This window comes from Myotis nattereri (assembly GCF_964212035.1).
Source record: "Myotis nattereri genome assembly, chromosome: 8".
Taxonomy (NCBI): Eukaryota; Metazoa; Chordata; class Mammalia; order Chiroptera; family Vespertilionidae; genus Myotis; species Myotis nattereri.
The window spans coordinates 51,627,600-51,644,312 of NC_138083.1; positions in this window are offsets into that span (position 1 = coordinate 51,627,600).

Consider the following 16,713-nt stretch of genomic DNA (forward strand, 5'->3'; position numbering starts at 1 on the left):
GGGAAGCAACCCAGCAATCAGGGGAAGGTCACGCCTCATCACACCTCTGCTGCTGCCACTGCCAGCAGCACAAGCCCCGGCCAGCCCTGGTTACCTGAGCCTCAGGCGGCCCTGGGGGCTGCTGGGCAGCCAACATCTGAGGCTTGCCTGCACCTCAGGCCAGCCCTGGGCGGCTGGGGGACTGAGGGGACTGGGCGCCACCATCTTGTACTGTGGGCGCCACCATTTTTGAGGGCATGGCAGTCAATTAACATATTCCCTCCTTATGGCTGTGGGCACCGCCATCTTTGCAACAGAGTGAGGGTCAATTAGAATATTCCCTCTTTATTAGATAGGATTACTGATACATGCTACATGATAAATCTCATGGGCATTGTTAAGCAAAGTCATACACAAGTGTTTCACACAGTGTTAACAAAGTCACACACACTTGTTAAGCAAAAATCATGCATACTGTATGTACTATATGATTCCATTTAGATGGAGATTTATAATTAGGCAAACTAAGCTATGGTGATAGTAATGTCAGCGGAGGTGGCTTCAGGGTGGGGTGTCAGTAGGCTGGAGAGAAACACAAGAAAATGTCCTGGGTCAATGGAAATATCTTATCTGCTGATAGAATGATGTCAAAATTTCTCAACCTTATACTTAAAAATCTTTATTTTTTTATTATATAAAAATCATACTTTTAATAAAAATGAAAATAGCTGCAGCACTTTTGTATTTTATAGGTTTGGTTAATGATCTCTGGCTTGCCCACAACTTGACTTAAAAGTTTAAAACCACACACAGGAAACATTTACAAGCTCACAAATAAGTGACCTTATTTGGTACTTATAGATTCCTTATTCATTCTCCTGACTGCATCTTTTTTTTGTTTTGGTTGCTATTCATGTAAGTAGGAAAATGTATTAATGCCAAATTTATGGAGAAGCTGAGTCTGTATTAATAGGATGCATCAGTTATGTATAGATCACATATTGAATACCATGTGGCTACATAACATTTCTTCTTATGAAATGATGATGCTGTTAATCCACTGCCGGTAGGACATATCACCTCAATAACAGTACACATTAGTCCCTTTCACTTGTATAAAGTTGTGAGTAGATAGCCAGGCTGCATGCAGAGCAAGTAAGAACATAACCAACAAAGTGTGCAACAAAGGTGACCATATATATTCTGACTATTCCTTCTGCCTCAGGGTAGTTAGTCACGAATGATAGTTCACTTCAATGTCTAGAAGGTTTTTCCTCCCACATTTTGCTTCTCAGAATGTAGAGACTGCATCAATATAATCAATTTTCCCTGATATACCTGTCTTTATGCACACTGGAACACTTTCTCAGTCACACACAGGCAGTACACCTTTGACCTCAATGTCAGTAGATGTTCAATTGTATTATTTTTGCAAATATTCATATTAAAGTGATACATTAGCTCTATGCATTGGGATAGTTTATTATTCTTTCAATGTGGATTGTATATACTAAAATTTTATTGAGAATTGCTATATCTTTTTTGTATGTATACTTGACCTGGAATTTTCCTTTGGTATAAGTTAGTTTTCTTTTCCTGTCATATTTTACCGTCCAACTTATAAAAAAACTGGTTTTTATTATCTCTCCCTTTTTCTCTGCCATCGTCCAGAATTGATTTTGTCCCCACTTAAAGACTTTCAAGTATTTCTGAGCTATTCAATCTTGAAAGCTGAAGTAAAATTTCTTGTCAATCTAAACCCCCGGCTCAAGATCTCCTGAAGATTATTTTCCTCTGAGACAAAAAGGAAGAAGATTCCTGACTACCAAAAAGAGTTCCTCATGCTCAACATGAAACATCCTACAGACAATGTGTGTCAAGGTTGCTGAAAAGTTATCTGAAAAAGAAACTAGAGAATGTCATTTCCTTACTTCACACTCTCTGCTATCCCTGCCCTTCCTCTAGATGGCAGGTACACTGGGTATAATATTCCACTTGTCACTGTAGTTTAACAGAAACCCAGAGAGAAACCACAAAAAGCCATGTGTCTTATCAATCATCCTGAAGATATTTATGATAACATGGCCATCATGTAAAGTTTCACTCCATTAATGCTGAAATAAATTAGCTTGTCTTCTTTTCAGGCATCTGAAAATCCTTTGCAATAAAGTTCTATTGACTTGAGCTGCATAAATAGTCTACAATAATAAAAATAAAGTGGGCAAGACCAGTAGACACGCAGTTTTTCATTCTGGAAGTCCTGTTGCCATAGTCAATGAGTGTGTCTGTCTCGTGCTAGTTGACTATTGTAGATATGCACATAAAATACATTTCATGCTTTCCAGATTCCACTTAGGTATGTTATATATACACAGTTCACTGGCATATAAAAATGAGTTTACTAGAAAAGCATTCTTAATTAGTCCATTACGTATGCGGCAAGGTACAATTATCTCATCTGGCCTCATTACCTGACCTTTCATGTGCGAGACCAAGAAGTCAATGGTCTAAGGCCATGGTCGGCAAACTGCGGCTCACGAGCCACCTGCAGCTCTTTGGCCCCTTGAGTGTGGCTCTTCCTAAGCCTTAGGAGTACCCTAATTAAGTTAATAACAATGTACCTACCTATATAGTTTAAGTTTAAAAAATTTGGCTCTCAAAAGAAATTTCAATCATTGTACTGTTGATATTTGGCTCTGTTGACTAATGAGTTTGCCGACCACTGGTAAGGTATGCTTTTGTAAGCAAAAGAATTAAAAATTGTTCTCACTATTGAACATAAAATAAAAAATAAAAGTAAGTAGTGCCCTTCTGAATATTAATGACTCAAATGAATGTTGTCAACTTTTGAAGAAAAATCAACTGATTCTATTGTAGATTATGCATGTTGTAAGGTAAAATATTCTGAATGCTGAAAAGTGTCTATTATCCTCAGATTATCAATTATCTACAATTATAACTGAACATGTCAACCATAATTAATTTTTACTTCATGTGCAACAAGATGTTTCTATGCCAGAAACAATGCTCAGTTTTGGAGAAACAGATAAGGTAGAATTCTGTCCTAATGACTTCACCATCTAACAGTAACAGCAAATGAGCCTGCAGATCCTAGCAAATGCACTCAGGGCTGCACTAGGTCCACTGTGGGCACAGGAGAAGAAGAACCAGCTCTGGGGATGAAAAGTACCACTGGGAGTTTGTCTTGCAGAATTTTATTTGGCAAAATGGAGGGGGAGAGGAGGAAAGGGAAGAACATGGCACAGGCCAGGGAGATGCCGCAGCTGTTGTCCTTAGGGAATAGCTGAGGGTTCAGAGTGGCTGAGGATGAGCAGGGGTGGGCTGGGGACTCTGAAATGAGGAGACAGAAAAAGCCACACTTGCTATCCCTCCATTAAGTAGGATATGGAGTCACTTTCAAGATCTAAAACTATATCCCCGGAACTGCAATTTACATCTCTGTGACTATTCTGTAACTACCAATTTGTACTACTTAATCCCTTTATCTTTTTCACCCACTCCCCAACCCCCATACCTCTGGCAACCTTCAGTCTGTTCTCTGTATCTGAGCCTATTCTATTTTGTTTGTTTGTTTTCTTTAGATTCCACATATAAATGAAATCAAATGATATTTGTCATTCTCTGGCTGGCTTATTTCACTTAGTATAATATACTCTAGGTCCATCCATGCTGTCAAAAATGGTAAGAACTCCTTCTATTTTATGGCAGAGTAGTATTAGTCAATAATCTTATCTAATAAAAGGGTAATATGCAAATTAACCATCACTCCATCACAAAGGTGGTGGTGCCCATAGCCACAAGATGGAAGCACCCAGTTCTCTCAGCCCCGCTGGAGTCCCCCAGTCTTGGCGGGGGAGGGGGCAAGGATGGCTGCTGAGAGCAGACAGCATGAGCAGCCTGGCAGAATGCTTGCTTCATTGCCATGGTGATGAGGCAAGCATTCTACCCTGGCTGTGGAAGGCCTCTGGGCAGCTGGCATGGAGCAGCTGGGGGGGGGGGGGCAGGGTTGTGGGGGGAGGGATGCTTGGGTCATCACCCTGGCAACGAGGCAAACATTCCATGCCCAGCCATGGAAGGGCCTCTGCCAGGCCAGGCACGGAACGCTTGCATCATTGCAGGCTGGGCTGAGGGACGCCGTCCTATGCATGAATTTAATGCACCGGGCCTCTAGTATTATAATAACTATGTATGGGCCCAGGTGGGCATTTGAAATATCAGGGGACCACTCTGTAAAGTGGATGACTGTCTAACCACTATGCTGTACAACTGAAACTGATACAGAATAATATTGAATGTAAACTGTAATTAAAAAATAAAAAAGGCCGAAACCGGTTTGGCTCAGTGGATAGAGCGTCGGCTTGCGGACTGAAAGGTCCCAGGTTCAATTCCGGTTAAGGGCATGTACCTGGGTTGCAGGCACATCCCCAGTAGGAGATGTGCAGGAGGCAGCTGATCGATGTTTCTCTCTCATCGATGTTTCTAACTCTCTATCTCTCTCCCTTCCTCTCTGTAAAAAATCAATAAAATATATTAAATAAATAAATAAATAAATAAATAAATAAATAAGATCTAACACTACAGAGTCTCCTGGATGAGTAACTGCTTAGCACCCTGCTTTTAATTAGCCATAAAGTAAACATGTGCTCAAGGGTCTAGATCAGGGGTCCTCAAACTTTTTAAACAGGGGGCCAGTTCACTGTCCCTCAGACCGTCGGAGGGCCAGACTATAGTTTAAAAAAAAAAAAACTATGAACAAATTCCTATGCACACAGTGGCGGCAAAAACACCCAGCGGGCCAGATAAATGTTTTCGGTGGGCCGCATGTGGCCCGCAGGCCGTAGTTTGAGGACCCCTGGTCTAGATGAATTGCAGTAACCCAACACCATAGTACATTATAAATCCAACAACTGCTGATCTGCTTTGCATCCAACCCATTTCCTGTTAGTCTCCAAGGAACTGACCAATTCAGTGAAACAAAGAGGACTAATCAGCAACTAGATTTGGTTCTTTTTGCTTCCTGTTGTCAAACATAGCCAGCAGAGAACCTTCAAGGAAACTGAGCATCACAAAATCTGACCAAGGTAGTGAATTTGGAGGAAACATTGAATAATATGAATTCTTAAAAGCTCTGCATTTTTATTTTTAATGGTCTCGGGTACATAAGTCAACCAAAATTAGACCAGCAAAGCACTCAGAAAGTATGAGGCATGCCTACATAACAATTCTGGAGTTGGCATATGGCCCCATCTCCTCCCTATTTCCTGCCAAATTCTTCAAGGATGATCCAGAGTGTGGTCCTGGTTCCTTCTCCCACTTATTGCCTTAGTTAGCCCCTGTCCCCACTGTGCTGAACCTGCTCGGAGCTCACCTGCAAGTGACAAACACCAAGGTCGGGGTAGCATAGAGAGCTATGGGGCCACACAGGACAGACTCGTGGGTGGGAGGGTAGTAGAGGAGCTTCCAGGGGGGAGGAGAGAAGTTCCCCATTGAAAACTCTTTCACTCCAAAGAAAAGAAGTAATAAGCTGAGACCTGAAAGAGAAGAAGGAGTAGACAGGTGGAAGGAGTGCTGGAAGGTGGCAGGTGCATATCCAAGGACCTTCTCAATCAAACCCCACTCATCTCTTCCAGCCTCATTTTCTCCTTATGCTCTCTGTGCCTTGTAGGAGGGTATAGCTACATACAACTAGGTGTGTAATTATAGGGTTTGTTCAACATGCAAATACTGAATGTATATGGGCCTGGGATCAGATTGACAAATACAGTCACTTGTGAGGGAGTAAGATGATTTCACCTAACAGTTCATCTTCATTGTAAACATTTATTGACAGGGAGGATGTATGTGGGCCCAGAACCCAAGAATATAAGAAGAGCAGGTTTGAGAAGGCCAGGATTACAAGTTTGGGAGAAGTTGAATTTGAGATACTTGTAATCATTGAATTAAAGACATACAATTAGCAACTGAAAGTCCGGGGTCAAGAAAGCAGTCCAGGCTGAAGATGGCAGTACCCTGGAGATGGTATGGCATGTGGCAGTCTGACACTGTGGCTAAGCACCCATGTATTGACATCAGACTGAACTGGGTTCAAATTCAAGCTCTACCATCTCTTAAAAGCCTCAGTTTCTTCATCTGTAAAATGGGAATGATAGTGGAATCTAACTCAAAGAGCTTCCATGAGAATGAAATGATGATGGCCACTGTAATTTTGGGACTACTCTAGCTGAAAGGTGGAAGGCTGGTGGGAGTAGTGTGGACTTGGGAACTAGGTGGTAGCAAGTTTCCATCCTCAGCACCCTGTGCCCAGAGGTCAGAGGAGAAGGTGCCCCCATACACACTGAGCAGGTAAATGTGGGGACAGAAAATGTGTCTGCTTCACCATCATGACTCAGTATAATACATAATAGGTTCTCAGCAAATGTTTGTCAACTGATTGATTGAAATGACTCTATGGCTCTTATGAACAGAAACGTTTTGCATTTTATATGGTCCTTTATAGGCCCTAACATGCATGTGTAGATTTTAAAAAGAAAGACACCAATTTATATTTAAATCATGGAGTCAGTAAGATAGAAAAGGTTTTGAAAGAATTTTGAAATGGTAAAGAAACTGATGCCAAGACCAAGAGCTACATATCTCTGATCCATCCATATGAAATCAGGCCAGAAGTACCTAAAATGAACTGCAAACCTGGTGGCTAGGAAGTTATCTAACATTTTCTAGGTACAAGCCATTCGGCAACCATGTCCATGTGTATATGCTTTGTGAGGCCTCCAGGACAGGGCCCTTCTAACACCATCCTTTTTGGGGGTCAATACCAGTTGCCACTATAGCTCTATGTGCTTTTGTTCCTGATCACTGTCACACTCTGAGTGGCAGCTGGGGAAGCTCAGAACCTGGGTGGACTGTGAGCCATTTATGTGTTTAATGATTAAAAACACCAAGTTGTTTGTCCCATGCACCCCTCCATCCAGCTTTTCCAGCACTTTCCATGTTGGTGCTCACCTAGGAGACTGGCAGGCCCAGAACCACACCTGAAGAAATGAATGCAAGGCCAGAGTTCACCCAGCTCTCTCTACTTTGAAGAACCTTATCTTTTTTTAGGTCACAGGTTCCTTTGAGGGAATAGAATGAATGCGATAGATCCTTACTCCTGAAAAGTTCGCATCAACATTTATGAATATCCCACACACTATAAGGGCCTTCATGTATATCTCAAGCAAATTCCTAGAGTCCCTAGAGGTCCTCAGACCCAGTTTAAGGATCCACAATCCAGATTTAACCAACATGAAAAGAATGAAGGAGGGAGCAGGACTTCAAGGAGAATCAGTCTAAGATCTGGGAATGATGGTGTGAGAATTGAAGTGGCCCAGGAGTCAGGAAACCTCGGGTCCACCTCTCGGTCTGCCCAGCACACCCTGGGGGGACCATATGAGTGTTAGTGTTTATCTGTAAAATACAGCAGTTGGAATAAATGATTCCAACATCCCTTCCAGCTCCCAAACCCAATGACATTCCACAGTCATCTCTGAAACTTTCCTGTCAAGCCATCATTAAGTTGACAACATTCTCTAGGAACCACACACACACAAAAAGCTGACAAATTCTCTTACCCTTTTAGGAAAAAAATTTAACATTTCCAAAAATAAGGTGTCCCCTTAAATAGATCTCTGTCTCAGTAGGTAGCTGGAGTTGTCACTTGAGAATAAATGTAAAAGAATCAATCAATGAGCCTCATAAATATGCAAGCTCTACCTCCCACCACCTCCAGGCAGCTCTGTGCAGGTCCATACAACTGGAACAACTGCTTCTGTCTGTCCATGTGGGGGAGGTGACTGCACAGCCACCAACCGTGCTGCCTGGAGTCGAGTGGTGTCAGGGACTTCAACAACAAATGCTAGCCCAAAAGGGTTCCAACTTGCCTTAAAGAAACTCTGTGTGAAGTTGTGCTCACGTGATAAATCAGAATGGCCGCATGTGCTGACAAGGTTGACACACTGTGCAGAAGCCACCAGCATTAACCTTGACCTGCACAGTGTCTCCTTGCTCCAGGGAAGCACATTAGGAAGCAGGCTCCTAAGGTTGCCTTTCATGGCAGCTGAACTCCTAGAGGTACCTCTCCTGGGAAAGTCTGCACTGAAGGTTTTGGCCAGGAGAGTGCGCCATACAGGGCAAGTGTAAACACTTTTCAAGAATCTCTTTCCTTATACACATTTACTAGTATAAGGAAGCAAAAAGCTGAGAGCAATCCATTGTCCTAATCGTAAAAGAGTCACTGCCAAATTGCCTCATGTCATGCTCTGCCTTCCTTGCAGATGTTTTGTTCAGACCAGGAGTCTAATGACTTCATCTCCACGAACCTTCCAGTCCTAAGTCTGTGACCTTCCTTCCACACGGTCCCATCACACCACAGGGCCCGTAAGGAACACAGATTCCTCTCACAATCACTCAGTTTTATTTCCCAGAGAGAAGGCCCAGGGAGCTGGTTGCTCACAAAACAAGCATTTGTTTTGGGGCTATTAAGGAGTTTCCATTAAAAGAAATAGACCAAGAGAGGCATCATTTTTTTAGGATGAAAGAGGAATCATCATGCGATGTGGCCTCAGCAGAGCCCACAGGGAACAGGTGGAGGGGAGCCAGTTTTCCCAGGGCTGCCTTTGCACGGGAAACTATTGCCATACTTAAGGCCAAGGTCAGAGCCATGAGTCCAGGTCCTGTCTAGTCACACAAATCACAGTGCCCTCTCCCCCACCAGCCTCACTATGGGACACTATGGGACTCAACTGAGTGGGTGATGAATTCTTCAGACAGTATCTATTCGGTGTCCATGGGATCAGCACTGGGCTGGGCACAGGAGACTCAGAAACAAACTAGACCAGCCGTGGGCAAACTACGGCCCGCGGGCCGGATCCAGCCCGTTTGAAATGAATAAAACTAAAAAAAAAAAAGACCGTTCCCTTTTATGTAATGATGTTTACTTTGAATTTATATTAGTTCACACAAACACTCCATCCATGCTTTTGTTCCGGCCCTCCGTTCCAGTTTAAGAACCCATTGTGGCCCTCGAGTCAAAAAGTTTGCCCACCCCTGAACTAGACACACAGGTCCTGCTGTGTTCCAGTGGAGAGAGATGGACAATGAAGACTTAAGCATATAAAGAATGAGACCACATCACCTGACAACTAGCTCAGCAAAGCGAGAGATCCTCAGAGTGTCATAGGAGTGGCGACAGACTCCTCAAGGCTGGGGCTCAGGGTCCACCTCCATCGTGTGCTGTTTGTACCAGGACCTGAGCAGCCACCTGAGAAGACCACCTCATGGGGATCTGGAAGGGGATTCCCATGTAGGGGTCCATCCACCTCTCATCTCCACTCCCCAAAGACCTGGCAGAACTGTGAGGTTGAAAGAGTGAGACGCCAAACAATGTCACCCTCACACTGCCAAATGATGGAGCAGGGAGTCCTGGTTTGTGCCTATGGTCGCAGGACAATGTTACACACGCAGTCCTCCTAAGTACAAGTACAGTGTGCCTTGTTCTGAGCCTATCTCTACCCTCCTCCCTTACTTAAACCTGCCCTCCAGATGTGACCTCAGAGAGGATCTGGTCCCACTGCTATTATGACTAGTGATGCAATGGATGTGGAGTGCTAATAATATCTCTTCAAGATCTTGATTCTAATTATTTTGGATAAGTACCCAGAAGTAGGATTGCTGGATCATACGGTGGTTCATATGGTATCTGAAATGGTCAAATTCATCGAAGCAAAAGGCAGAACAGTGGTGGCCAGGGGCAGGGAGAGGGAGAACTTGAGAGTTACTAATTGATGGGTATAAAGTCTCAATTAAGGAAAAAGATGAAGTTCCAGAGATCCACTCAACAACATTATCCCCGCATTCAACAATCATGTATGTGTTCTTACCAAAACAAAATAAAATTTAAAGAAAAACAAAAAAGAAAGGATTTGACAACTAATCCACTTGAAGATGTTAAAACTAGTAACAGCAAAGCAATCTACCACTCAGATGCATATACTAAGAAAGGATTCTCAAGTAATGTAACATGAGGATGCAGGCCTGGGCGTGTAGCTTCCTGGCACTCTGCACACCCAATGAAAACACTTCTCCTGCCAGCATACTAGTAAGCATCCCCAGCAGAGGCTCACCCAGTGGATCATTACCCCTGCTGACATGAAGCTCCTTACACTGCCTCGTAAAGGGAATTTAACCAAAGCCTCCAATAGTTTGAACATTTTTAAAATATGTAAGTCAGCTGGTCGATTGGTTTTTGACCAGTAGTACAAACATGGAATCTGCCAAAATTCATGGTGAATTTCAAGATCCCACACTGTACCTAGCTTCTGTGAGGGAAACATCCTTCCATACCATGTAGAAAATCTGGCTAATGTCTTTATCTTTCCTTTAAGCCCAATTATATGGAAACAAAACAAGTGTGGAGGCAGAGGGCTCGGTGTAGAGGTAATTAATTATTCAGACTTCACCCTCTCTAAGGATAAAAGGCAGTAAATAAATCCTTGACTAAACAGATTCAGTGTCAGGAAGCCTCAAATTTATTCTAGTCTAGATTAGCAACGATTAAATCATAGTGTGATCTATTTTAAAATACAGTGATTTTCAGTACTGCATGTGTTTAAAACATTCTGTTATCTCCTTCAGCCTAAAACAAAGAATATAATACGTTCCTTTTGGTCAACAATAGTTCTTAGATTTTTCTTCTCCTCCACAGCTGAGAAAGAGCTTCCTTGCCTCCATAGAACACGTGACTTTTATTTTTTAACTGTACTGCAAGAGAATATGCATAATTTCCCATGCATTGAACGAGAATTTAAAGAGCCATCTGTGTAAATAAAGCTCAGAGATGAATTATTAATGTAGCAAACTAAGAACCCCCTCCCATCTCCTCTGGATTGCTCCTCATTGCCACTTTTCTGTGGGCTGACGCCATCCCCCATGCACGGCATAAGAGACAAGGATGTGGAAAGGGAACCAGAGAGCCTTGTGTCCTGCTAGCCCAGCCGTGGACGCAGCAGGATTAGAACAGGCCCTGAGACCAAGAGACAAGGGTGACTAATAGACATGTTGCCGCTGCCTGTCAGCTCCTGATTCCGAGCCTTGCCGTCCTTGACAAGCCCTCCCACCAGGATTCAGTCCCATGATGCTACTGAAGTGGCCAGCATTTTATATTCAGTTCCAAATATGGCTTCTCAGTAAATATGATTGAAATCATATTCATATCCACCTGATACATATGAACTAAAGATACTAGCATTCTCCAAAGGTCTTTGTGCTGTAAATTAGAACAATGTGTAAATGCTAAGTGTAGCTCATGCTGGCATGTCCAAATACGATACGTGGCATGCACTCACACATGATGCCACACACTCGATATGGCCTGGAACATCCATTGCTCTCTCCTTTCCAGCACCACAGGACCCCCACACCCCACCCGCCAAGGCTTTATATCCAGTGACCCACCCTCACTCGACAGATTTGCTTTAGGCCTAATTTATGGTAATTAGGGCAATGACATTCTATTTATATCACAACCCCATGGAAATCTCTAGTGTTGTTTATATATTTAATACATAGTAAAATTTAGTTCGTACTTTAGAATATGAATTTAATCATTCTTAACAAAGCTTGTGTCCTTTTATTAAAGTCCTAATGTGAAGAACCCTCATCATAGTATTACTAACAAGTACGTAGATGCCTAGACCAAGTAGGTTCCTACCTGTCTGTGGTAGCAAAGACTTTCAGCCCCAAAAGAGCAGCAGGTACTTAACAATGTTATTAACCCCTGGGTTTACTACTCATTAAAGCTGCAAAGTACGGCACCACAGAGAGAGAGAGTGAGAGCCCTGTGTGGGAGGACTTAGTGGGAAGTGTATGGACCATGAGACTTTCCTCATAATGTCCTAACCATCCTTTATCCTGTGTCCAAAAGATATACTAAGGAAAGCATATCTTATTGGAAGAAAAGCATTTGACAAAATTTAATATTCACTCGTGATAAAAACTTAATAAAGTAGGCATAGAAGAAATGTATCTCAACATATTAAAGGCCACATATGACAAGGCCACAGCTAACATCCTACCCAAAGATGAAAAGATGAAAGCTTTTCCTCTAAGATCAGAAACAAGACAGTGATGTCCACTCTCACCAATCCTATTCAACATGGTACTGGAAATCCTAGCCAGAGCAATAAGGCAATGAAAAAAAGGTATCAGAACTGGAAAGAAAGAAGTATAATTGTCTCTATTTGCAGATGACATGATTTTATATAAAGAAACTCCTAAATACTCCACCAAAAAATGATGGCTGTGGCTACCAGAAACCTAGAGTATGGGTAGGGGGAATTGGAATCAGGTGGTCAAAAGGTACAACTCCCAGTTATAAGATAAATAAGTACTAAGGATGTAATGTGCAACATGACTGTAGCTAACACTGTTCAACATATACTGCTGTGTGATACGTAGGAAAGTGAATCCTAAGAGTTCTCATCAACAAGAATTTTTCTTTCCTTTTTTTCTTCCTTCACTTTTTGTTATGTCTATATGAGAAAATGGATTTTAGCTCAACCTATTGTGGTAATGCTTTCACAATGTACATTAGTCATTATGCTATATGCCTTAAATTATACAGTAATGTATATCAATTATATCTCAGTAAACTTGGAAAAACAGAGTAATTCCCTACAGTAATATACATAAACCATCTCAAATAAAAGCATTTTATTTTTTAAATGCCCAACAAAAAAAGATTCTGTATACTTTTCTTATTAGGGTGGGCCCTAATTCAGTGTGACTAGCATTTAACAACCCATCCTGGTTCTACTGGTAGTAGTAATTGTAGTGATAGTGGTGGTGGTAATAATAACAGTAGTAGCGGTAATAAAAGTAGTAGTAGTAATAGTAGTAATGGTGGTAGTAGCAGTAACAGTGGTAGTAACTGTAGTAACAACAGTAATACTAGTAGCAGTAGCAGTAACAGTAACAGTAGTAGTAATAGTAGTAGTGGTAACAGTACTAGCAATAATAGTAATGGTAGTAATAATGGTAGCAGTAATAGTAGTAACAGGGGTAGTAATAGCAATAGTAGTAGTAAGAGTAGTAATAATAGTGGTGGAAGTTCTATTTCTAATCTACAACTGTTTCTTAACTTTTTTGTCATAGACCTTCTTGAGAACCTTTTGAAAGCCATAGACATCCTCCTAAGTGTGGCAGACTGAGGTACAAGCATATTTTGATTAAATAAATATTGATAGCCTGATTATAAAATAAATGTTATAGGTTGAATTGTGTCCTCGCATAATTCCTCTGTTGACACCCTAATACCCAGGATTTCAGAATGTGACTTTATTTGGAGAGAGGATCTTCACAGAGATAATCAAGTTAAAATGAGGCCATTAGGGTGGGCCCTAATTCAATATGACTAGTGTCCTTATGAAAAAAAAATTGGACACAGACACAGACAGTGGGTGCCGGAAGCCGGTCCATCCTTGCTGCTTGACACAGTCGCTGCAGGAAAGAAACATCTGCACAGCATGTTTCAAGGGACCTGGCATATATAGCATACTGTTCTTAATATGTTTGCTTCCCTTAGCGCTGTGTGTTTTAACCAAGGTCACCTCTCAGAGAAAGGTTGTTTTCCCAGGTACGGATTTTTCCCTGAAGTTAGGGAGGGGATGAAAACTCCTTAACTAAGTGCCAGGCTGGTAGTTAATCACTTTAACTACAAACAATCATGCTTAAACTACATAATCTTTACTCCCTGGAATGGAGATAAGAAATGCCCTAACCTTTGTAATAGAAATTGACAGGATTAAAATCAACTGGTATAAATACGGATGTAACAAGACAATAAACAGCAGAACCTCTCTGGAGATCCAGACCAGAACTTGGCTGGAGAGCCTGGCTAGAGATCCTGGCTAGGCTGCTGATCAACTGAACGCTGTCTCCGTGTCCTTCCTTCTTCGCCGACTCCGTCTACGCCTTTGGGAACCCCTGGACCTGCTGGGGTTGGACCCCGGCAAGCGGGAAAACTAAGTGCAGTTATACAGGGAGAAGACAGTCATCTACAAGCCAAGGAGAAAGGCTTGGAACACATCCTTCCCTCAGAACCCTCCAGAGGAACCAACCTCATCAGAACCTTGATTTTTGACTTCTGGCCTCCAGAACTGTGAGACAATAAGTTCCTGTTGTCTGAGCATCCCAGTCTCTGGTACTTTGTTAGAGCAGCCTTAGAAAACAAGCACAATAACTTTATGAGATCCCTTCATGTTGATATGTGGATCTGTAGTTTATTTTCACTGCTGTCTGAACATACCAAAATTTATCTGTGCATTATTTGCTGGTGGACTGTTTCCAAAGATTTGCAGTGCTGAAGGATGCTTCTGTAAACATGGTGATGCATGCCTCCCAGCGTATAGGCCCAAGAGTTTCTCTAGAATGCCTAGGACTAGAATTGCTGGATCAAAAAATAAGTGTGCCTATTATGCAGACTGTTTGGGAAGTGGATCTACCAATCTATATAGCAACTGCCAGTATATAAAGGGTTCCCTCTGCTCCTCAAACTTGCCAAAACTTAATATCATCAAAATTTTTTTCATTTTTACCATCTTCCGAGTATCAAATTGTATCACATTAGATGGTTGGGTGGGTGGATGGATGGATGGATGGATGGCTTCATTTATTTACTTACATTTAATATTATCATCAACATTATTTATCTTTTAATTATTGATTTTTCAACTTGTAAAAGTTATGCAACATGATTTGATGCTAATATCTTGATCTCAAAAGTTGTCAGTTTATGAAATGAGCAGAGTTCCAAATAAGAGAACTTGTTAGCAGCCTTTCCAATATTGTTCACTCCCAATGTCTCCCCAAAATGTTTATGTTCATGCAAAATTATGTTTGGAGTAGTAATCACAATTACATGACACAGGCCTGAGTTGGAGATTTTGTGGACAACAAGTACTCTCTGATATATTTCTAGGTCAGTGTAGTGAGTGTCCATTCATGTCTATGGCTGTAAGTTTTGGTTATTTTCCTAGAGATTCTTCATTAATGGTAAAACATCATATGGCCATTAGGAATCTCATCATGTTTTGGAGAATGTCATTCTTTGGAGATAGTCATCTCATAGCAACCTCTTGAGGGAAGGAACTGAAACACACAGATAGGACTTAATTTCCCAGATGTCAATCTGCAGGTCAGTGGTGATATTTAACACAGAACCAAGCACCCAGGTCCCTTTGCTCCCCCATCCAATAGATGAGGCCAGTTCCATTGGTCAGCATTAGATTCCAATTCTTGCTCAGAAGAAACAGTTTTACACTCTGCATCTAGTCTTCTTGATATAAACTTAAACTTGTAGAATCAATATTTTAGAAATCACACTAGACCTCTCTCCTCTTAAATATTTCAAAAACAAATAAAATGGTGCCCTGGCCAGTGTGAATCAGTGGTTAGAGCATCAATTGGCACACCAAAGGGTTGCACGTTTGATTCCTGGTCAAGGCCAGGTACCTGGGTTGCAGATTGGATCCTTTACTCTGGTCAGGGCACATGCGGGAAACAACCAATCGGTGTATCTCTCTCACATTGATGTTTCTCTCTCTCTCTCTCTCTCTCTCTCTCTCTCTCTCTCTCTCCCTCCCTCCCTCCCTCCCTCCCTCCCTCTCTTCTTACCTCTGTTCCACTCTCTCTAAAAAAAAAAAAAAAGGAAGAAAGAAAAAGGGAAAAAAATATCCTCAGGTGAGGATTAACAAAAAAGAAAGAATAGAGAAGAAAACCACACAGCTTTGTAGTAGTAGAACCCTGACAAGAACCCTCCCATGGGACCACCTGTCCAATTCACACTGTCTACTGAGCAACCCAACACTACACAGTTAACATCTGTGAGAGAAAACCTTGGTTCTCTAGACAGGTCTACACAGACCTCAATAAATAGCACTTAATGATGCAGGTTGAAGAATTTCGCTCTAGGCAAGAAATATTACATTACCAAAGAAATGTTTTCTGTTTGAGCAAAGAAACCTGAGAGCCGAGAATCCACGGCTGACCACCCGCTAAGCCCAGTCAAACAACAGACTCATGAGAAATAATGAATAGTTGTTGTTTTCAAGAGATAGGTAACTAAGGCTTCATCCTCACACATTTCCTGTATGCATGTTTGCATCCATATTCATAACTACTTTGTACTCTGCTTGGGCCACGGAGAAACACTTTTCAATTTTATCAGCTAGTCACTCTCCTGTCATGTAAATTTTTGGTAATTCTCACCCAAGGATAATGTTTCCATTGATTTTCTTTTAGAGAGAGTGGAAGGGAAGGAAGGAGGGGAGAAAGATGCAAGAAAGATTGGTTGCTTCCCGTGTGTGCCTTGACTGGGGCAGGAGATCAAACCTGCAACTCAGGTATGTGCTCCTGACCTTAAATTGAACCCGTGACCCTGCGGTTCCAATGCTCTAACCAGTGAGCAACACTGCCAGAGGCATCATGTGATTTTTCATGGCCACACACTCTCCCTGTGTGGTTATACCATAATTCATGTACTGATCCTCATATTGCTGGGAAGTTAGATGACTTCCACATCATCACTACTATATCTATAGTGAACATTCTTGTACACAAATCTGTCTGAGAATATTTCTCTACATTCTTTGCATGAATTCTGAACATGTAATTAGACTA